Genomic DNA, 9,038 nt, shown 5'->3' with positions numbered 1-9,038 from the left:
CAACGAGGCACCCGGTGGCGAGCAGGGGCGTGCCCAGACTCTTTAGACTGGGGTGCCCTGAGCAGGGTACTGAGGATTATGTGAGCAGACTGTCTCTTTTCTTCTTTGTATTACAAATTTAGGATCAACTGACTACAGCTTTAACAAAAAATGAAACTGATAAAAAACAAACTAGACTAAAGCAAAGCATTTAAAACATAAATTAAATCTAAAATTTAACTGAACAGTGCTGTTGTGCACCAAAAATTGTACTGTAAAAGATTTTTATTTGTATTTTAAATTCAAAATATTTTTCTGTTTTAATTCTAAAGTATATATATCACAACTACAGATAATCTTCACATATTCCTTTAAAACAAAACATGTAGACTCACATTACTATTCATTGTAATCACAATGGCACAATTTTGCCAAATCATGCAGCTTCAGGTGTTGTCGGCAGCTGCTAAATGTAACTAATAAAGTAACTTGTAATCTAACTAGGTTACTTTTAAAATTGAGTATTAAGTAAAGTAACTAAGTTACTTTCTAAATGAGTAATCAGTTATCGGATTTATTTTTCAAGGTAACTGTGGCAACACTGCTGGTAACTAATTACATGAATGAAAGAGTAATTCAGTTACTAGTCGACTCACTTTTGTGGTAAAGTAACGAGTAGCTGTAAGTATCTACTTTTTAAAAGTAGTTTGCCCAACTTGGCTCCTAGCTGAACACAAATCTACAGTTTTGTTTTTGAGTGTTTTATTACTGAGTGCTGACCCAGCTGAGCGCTGCTCTTTAAGGACTTAATGAAATGAAAATGAATCTTTCTAAACATCTGACCTTCAGTTTAATTTATTATGCTGAATTAAAGAATCATTTTGGGCCTCAGTATTGTTTTTCTCCATACACTTAAATTAACTGTCTGTCAGTTAAAATGGTTTAATGAAACAAGTAATTTGAATAAGTCACTTTAAGCTCTAAACATCATTTTTCACTTAAGTTTGACATTTTGAATCAATTTATCATAGCCGGGGATTAATGACTCAATGATGAAATGCTAAAAGTAAATCAATCATTAGCTGCGTATTTTCATCCATTATTTTATTCTCTTACAGAAAATGTTTTGAGCTGTTTTGACAGAAAGTGACATTTGTCAGAGATGAAACGCTCCTCTCACAGCTAAACCCTCAGCGTGCTCTGAGCTAATGGAGCGAATTATCAACAGCTTTCTCTCTCATGTAACAAATTTAAAACTTGGCTGATTCAACTTTTAAACAACACATCAGACTCCAGATTGTTATGTAAAACATCAGACTCTTGTCTCTGCAGGGGAACGTTAATCATCATGACTCAGAACAACGCTGCAGACTAAAGCCTTCGTCATCTCTGCCTTAAAAAAAGAACATTAAAACAAAAAGTCAAACATTTCAAGAAAATCTCATAGATAAAGTTTTGAGCCAAGACACAAATTATAAAAAGTAGCCACAAAATTAGCACAACTAAATGCATTACTTGAGACAGTGGTTCTCAGATGGGGGTGCATCTAACCCAGTGGGTACGCAAGATTTAAAAATGCATATTCAAAAATATGCATGATGGGATTTAGTTTGTCTATTGTGAAGTTAATAATTTTGTTTTGGCAACTGCCCTTTATTTCAGTGCCAAAAGAGGTTACTTTAATGAAGTTTGCCTAAATTTATATAGGACACAGAAGTCATACGCCCAGCTGCTATCAGCTGACCGGCTGATTATCAAATCACTATTCCCCACTCCACTCAACCAGTCACAGCTCATGAATGGCGATAAGGTGAGGTTTTTAAACACATCTCCAGTCTCACCTATCCCTGCCACCGCTATGCTAACCACACTATGCTGCTTTCTTAAAGTATTGCCACCTCTACCCCAGCCTGTATTGATTATGAACCATATGGGAAATTTTGTAATGCACTCCTTGGAAAGTCTAAGCAGGCTGCTTTGCTGACTTTAACGCTGGCCGTAACTGTATTTCCATTTAGCAATAAGTGGTTAAAACTTTATGACTAGAGCGTTCCTGAATGAACTACTTCTAAATGCACAAATACTTTGTTTTCAACACATTGCAATATTTTTAAGATGTATATTTAAATTTTTGTAATCTATGGGTTTTGTGTAATGTTTTGAGTAATGTCACTGAGTTCACACAGTTTGCTTTACAAAGTTTTATATTCACATAGTTTGTTTCACGAGTTTGGGTGTCCATTTTTCCACTGTGCAGAGGCAAGGTCATTCTACTGATTAAGAGAACAATAGTCTGGTTCATCCTCATCACTATTTCCCCCCTTCCTTCCCTCCCTCCTCTTGTCTTACTCCTTTCTAGATACACATCTGAGAAAATCACACACGTACACACATAATACAGCACATTCTCTGAAGAGACGTGTGTCTGCTGGTGCACATATTTACAGTTTTGGCCAATTGCAGGCAGTTGCGTAAAACTCTATGACTGTTGTTGTAGCCCAGAAGTTAGTTAGTGTGAAATATACTCTGTGTGTGTGCCTTTTCCAACAGAGGCCGAGGTAGGTGAGCTCTGTCAGAGAGATACCAGCGCTGAATTTTGCATGTGATGAATAAATAGTTGAACTGAGACCAACAGATTCTCCAGTCTTCATTCAGAGGTTATCCATATATCGAACTTGGGGTCAACAACATCTTAAGTTATTTTAATTTTAGAGTTGATGTAGTTATAATGTTTTGTGCCTAACCAGTCAAAATTTTCAGGGTAAACAACAATGTTATCATTGATTAAAAAAAAATAAAAAAGCAGGGGGTCAGAAAAAAGAAAACATTTCACAGGGAAGAATGTGACTGAGAACAGTTTGAGAACTAGTGACTTTGGTGATAATGTATAGTGTACCGGTGGTTACGCAAATCTGAGTCCTGAAAGGTTGAGCAGGACCCCAGTGTGGAATTTTAATCTTAAAGAGAGGTATTGTCTTTTTTATTATTTATCTTAAAGGTCCCATATCATGCAAAAATCACTTTATTAAGTCTTTTAGTGAAATTTGTGGGTCTTTGGCTTTCCTCCCAGCCCACAAAATGTGGTATTTAATGACAAAACCTGTACTTAGTAGTGCTTGCAAATGTAAAATCCTGACCTAAAGCGAGCTGTTTGGATTTTGGGAATTTGCGAGTCCCTTTTTTTGACCAATCAGAAGCAAGTCTGACCTGATTGGTCCACCGGAGCAGATACCCCCCAACCCCCTCCCCGCCCACTATCCTCCCCGCTGCTGGAGAGAGGAGTGTTGCTGTCTTTGGCTGTAAACAGCCACATAGTTCCATGCATAAGCTTCCCATTTCGGAAGAAGACAAGTCTAAGTGGCTAGAGTTCATTTATCAAGGAAATGTGCCACCTACACTCAGTAAAACTGTGCATGTGTGTGCTTGTCACTTCACGGCCGACTGCTTTTCCAACTTTGGACTGTACAACAGAGGGCTAGTGAATAGACTGGTCCTGAATCCTGGTGGATTACCAACCATCCGCCAACAAACCTCGGAACCTGGAAAAATGAGTATTTTAAATGCTGTGTGCTGTGGAGCAGATGTAAGAGCTTTTCCTCAGTGTCCCTCCTGTCTCTGTGTTAGCTCCGGGATGCTAACTTAAGCTGCGGTTAGCCTGTTGTTTTAGCCTGTATTGTTACGATAAACAAGCTTTTCTAAACATTGTGCACTTGGAGCTTGTGGCGCCGCTCTCAGTGACACTGAAGACCGGGGCAGTATCAGCAGTGGCTTATTTACATATGAAGGTCACGCCCACTAAATCAGAGCGTTCTGAACAGAGGGGCTATGAGAGCCTGGACACAATGCTGCTGTGCTTGATTTATTGGCTTTTTGGACCAAAACATGTTACTACCATTTCATGTAGACATCAGTGATCCATATTAAACTGCAGAAAAGGAGCATTATATGGGACCTTTAATGCTGTCCCTCTGGTGCCCCTGTAGATGAAATCCCAGTTTTCCAGACGCCAATGTTTTGAGAAAACTCTTATTCCAGTCTCTTTTTGAAACACTTAATTTGAGCAGCTGTCTCTTTAAGACTTCCCAGTTCTCAAACCTTCTTTCTTCTGATTGGCCATCCCTCTGTCGAAGCGTGTTGGTGGCTGTGTTTGAGATAACAGAAAGTAAAACTAAAACCTATTAATTCCTATTAACACATTAAAACCAGCTGAATACTTTGTAGTTAAGCAGCATACTTGGCAATGGTAAGAGCTCCAAAGTCATGAATATATATTTGAATCTGCAGCTGTATTTTTCGTTTTTATGTTTGTTTTTATCAGAATTATTTTAAATGTTTGGTGACAAGGTTCAGTTTTCTCTAAGAATAACACAGACAGTTTGAATGATGCGATGCTGCACTCTTTCCACTGCTACTCCCATCAACTTGACCTCTTCTTCTGGTCTGCAAATGCATGTTCAAGTGTTTTGGAGGCATGGTTTTTTAGACCAACCAGGACAGGGGCAGGGTGTTTTTGGTTGTATCATTGCAACTCCTGCTCACACGTGCTGTGTTCTCCAAATATTCCACTCAAGCTTTAAATGAGAAATAAATTATGATGAGTGCGCAACAGTGGATGTCTGTATTGCTGCTAACCATAATTATCCTGTTAAACAGGCTGTGAGATATTTTGGGAGTCTGACACTCTGCTCATGTTACTGAAGTCATTAATTACAAAAACAGAGACTACTGTGTGTCAGGTGGAAGTTATGAATTTCAAATGGGCAAATTTTCATCAGGGATCAATTCTCCAGCCTTTTTTTTTCATGTTAGATCACATCACACCAATTTACAAAGCTGATTTAAAAACAGCAGCTGCTGAATAAAGTGCACTGAGCAATCATAAGAATGATGTTGAACTGTGCGGAGCAACTTCAGACCTCCCTTTCTTCTTCTTTGCTCTGCAGCCAAATAAATGTTTGCACGTCAAGAGAACAAAAACTTGTATTATCCAAAACAATGCACCTTACTTTGGTTTGGTGTCGGTGTGTTTAAATCTCAGCTCTGTTTTTTTTCCTTCATTAATTTGACAGAGATGGCATCAACATACTTCCTTGGTTTCAATAAATTCAGGGCACTGTGCAGTCTTTTGAAAGGATTCATCCTCTGAGTGCTTTTAGTCTAATGACATGCAGCACATTAACCTTTGAAGTGTCTGTTTCTGCTTTCTGTCCCGTGCTGCTCTCATCCTGCTCGGTTGTCAGGAATGACAAAAACATTGTTGACCTACATTAACAGAGTCATCAGCTCCTGTTGAGAAGAAAACTAGAGTGTCTCCTCACTTTTATTAATATACAATACTGTTTTATCAGTTTATATGCCTCTCCAGAGTCAAGTCAACAGTAAGTGTACTAAAAGGTAACACTGATATGCTGACGACACGCTCATTTAGCTTCAGTCTTATTCAAACAGTCACAAGAGCCTGAATAAACCCTCCAACTGCCTTGTAAGATCTTTAAAAAAGTGCTTCACCTAGATGAGAAAATAAGTTTTATTGTGTTTGCATCATCTGGATATTTAAGGAAAAGACTGTGAAACCTCTTTGCAGTGTGCTGTGGTATAACATGCCTCATTCTTCAACTGTTCTCAGAAAGTTGTTCACGAAACTTACGATGAATTTTCCTACATTCTAACATCAAAAACAAAACCATTTAAAATATGCAAAAAAGTGTGTAACTTCACATCACTATGGAAAAGAAACGATTTAGTTGATGCACAAAAAACATTTCTAGATATTGCAGAGTGATTGAACAGAGTACTTTGCCTCCCAGGGGTCAGCCCAATGTCCCCCCAGCTCTATGATCCCATTTATCCAAGACGCTTTTAAAATTTGGTCTTGTGTCCCTACATTTCCCTCCAATTTAAGCCCTATCTTTCCACACAAACTTTTGGAAGTGCTTGATAGTAAACAAATGACAGATCTGTCTCTTCTGATCCTAGTGTGTGCACTCTGGAGGACACCTTAAGGCTGGTACACATTACAGGATTCTCCAAACCTTCACACATTTAGAGACCACACACTTGATGATAACAAAAAACAAATCATACAAGATCCTTCTCTTCTGATCTTACAGTGTGTGGTCTGCACTCTGGAGGACACCACACTCTAATCGATGCTTAAGCAAAGCTTCAGCTTCTTCACTATTCCAAATCTCGCGTAGTAAAACGTGACTGCGGTGTGAACAAACATGACAGACAAACAGGAAAAAGCAATGATGGTTGTTTTCGGCCTCAAACGCCTAGTTCACACAGGATGCGCCGCGCGCGGAACCGAGGCGCCGAGCACAAGGCGCTTGGCTGTTCACACATGAAGCGTTTTCTGCTGCGCTCTGACACACCGATCAGACATCGACTCAGCTCGGCAGTGATCGGATGTGTCCGTCTGCTCTGTCCAAACTTTACAACTGGCGCTTGCGGCGTGCGCGGCTCACGGAAAAAATACAGAGAAGCAGAGCGGAGGTGCTCCAGAGTGCGAGCCGTTCAGCGCACGGCGCTTCCGCGCTTGTGCTGTGTGAACAGTTACATCGGTTAACCCCGGCACCGATCCGAGTCACACTGGCCATCCAAATCGTGCCATGCCTAAGCACGATTGCCCCCCCGCAGCGCTATTCCTCAGCTGGAGAGTACGGCCAGCGGTCACACTACCCCTGTATAAACTAGCGGGTATCACACACGCGCATGGCCCGCTTACGTCATCGTAAAGCGTATGTTTACATGAAGCGCGATCTCATCAGAGTCAGCACAATGAGACAGAGAGAGCACTGCAACAACTTTAGAGACTTTAAGACTTATGATAAGTCGTTTTGGCCCGACACAGCCCTCTAACAGCCCGCTTTGTTTAAAATGACTGTCGAGGGACGCGCTTACTGCGATCATACCTCATGGATCGCACGCAATGTCCGCTTCTTGTGCTCGTGCATGAAGTAAACTGTGCCAAAGCCCACCTCTCCGAAGCGTGCCAAAGCAGAGAAGTGAATCGTGCTCAAGCACATTACTCGCTGTACCTGATCAGCTCCCCTCAAAGTGCCCCACACATTATACAGGATTTTTGTACACAAATATTAAACATGTTTATTATCTACAATCTCTCAATCAACCTGATTATCCTGTAGTGTGTACCCGTGTTCACACCAACCAATTCTTCGGCAGAGTATTAGCCTTTTCACGGTCAGTATTCCAAATGCTGCATGGTAAAACATGACTTCAATGTAAACAAGCATGATAGACGAACTGGAGGACGCAATGATGTTTTTTTTCGACCTCTCAAATCCCCCCCACATAATGCCCCCTACAGTGTGAAGTCTTGATCAACAGTGTTTTCTGTGTGTTTTTGGTTTGTTTGGTTTGTCTTTTATATTTTGTTTCCCAAAGATCTTTGGAATCATGGCATTTTGTCTGAAACAACCTACGTGTCTCAGCTCTTCCATTCTCACTAGTCCTTGGAGCGCCTTTTGAACAATCTAAAATCATTTCAGTGCTCTGTATGGGCTCATCAGGTGTCTCAGTGCACCTGTCTGATTCCCAAACACAAGTGCAGCCGATCACAACATAAATGGTTCCAAATAACTTCTTTTCAGTTTCAGGTTTTATGCATGGTAACTCATTGTACTGAAACACCTGAATGCATCATAGTCATTATAAATATAACCGATGACACCTATGCTCTTATACCTAGTGGACCCTAAAGCTAAACAGGTTGGGTGGTTTATCTGTAAAACTGATTAACCTGAGAGCTTGAAACTTTGGAAATAGAAGCATAAGAGTGAGATAAAGTGTAACAAAAAAAGGAACTTTTAGTAAACACTACAAACTGAGAGGCTTTAGAGAACACTTGTGAAATGTTGCAGACTAAATGACCTCTCAGCATCTCTTTTTGACATTGCAGTGTGTTTATGAGAAGAGGGCGCTGGAAAAGTTCCAGATTCAGAGCAGTGAAACAAACACTCCAACATTGGAGCGCCAACAGTGTCGGGCTGAATTAACATAACATATTATTTCTCTGTGGGCTGCCAGCTTTTCGGGAGGGAAGTTTGTAGCTGGAGCGCTGACTGTTTGAGGAAAGTGGGCGTTTAAAATAAGGTTTAAAAAAAAAGAAAGGAGAGAAGGCTGAAAGCTCCATGCACACATAATGAGTCGTCAATCATCTGTTTGTGTCAGCATAAACAAGATCTCCATCTGTCATAGACAGTGACATTTCTGTCGCCCTTTTATTCAAACATGGAGAGGTTTACAGCAAATTGAAAAATGTGGCGTTAAACACAAAAATGTAAAAACATATTGCTCTCAAAATAAGCATCCACTGTCATTGTGCAGATACACAGAGAGCTGGTATCTTTCACAAACATGAAGACAGAAAGCTGTCCTCAGGAATCTGTTAAAAAGAGTCAAAACATCACAAGACTAAAACTTCCTCTCAAACAGCTGCTTTTGTGCCACAAGATTTCAGGGTTGTTTTTCTTTCTTTTTTTTTTTTTTTTTTTTTTTTTTTTAAAAAGAGGGTTTATCATGACTTATCTGAACCCTTTTAGGGTGAGAGAGCAAAGGAATGCTAACATCTTCACAAACAAGAGCAAACTGCACAGAGCTGCAAAGCATCTTAAAGCTGATTGGCTGTCACACCAATGATTCACTGAATATTAGATTTTTCAACTCTTGTGAATAGGACAAATAGAAGAAGTTGTGAACTTGAGCCCAGTGGTGGATAATTCACCTCATTCAGGCAAACTTGTGCGGCCCGATCCATGCCTCATTTCACTTTGGTTTTGTTTTTCTTCCTTTGTGTTATGTCCACTATTGTAGCCGCTCTGATTAGCTTCCATTCATCAACAATCATCAACACTCAAAGTCATTTGCACACTGGGAGTGCTGTGATTGGCTGATGTAACCACGTCTATTCTCCACCCAGAAGCGTCCTGTAACAACCAAAGCATCAACATACAGGCTGAGGAGGGGGTTGAGGCAGACACAGACACTGACACACATGTATAGATGCCCAGAAGTAAGGATTGAGCAGGATTAATCTT

Source organism: Halichoeres trimaculatus, unplaced genomic scaffold, assembly GCF_033239565.1.
Source record: "Halichoeres trimaculatus isolate MK-OKI-2021-1 unplaced genomic scaffold, fHalTri1.1 fHalTri1_scaffold_4, whole genome shotgun sequence".
NCBI classification, from domain to species: domain Eukaryota; kingdom Metazoa; phylum Chordata; class Actinopteri; order Labriformes; family Labridae; genus Halichoeres; species Halichoeres trimaculatus.
Note: the sequence above shows the minus strand (reverse complement) of the source record.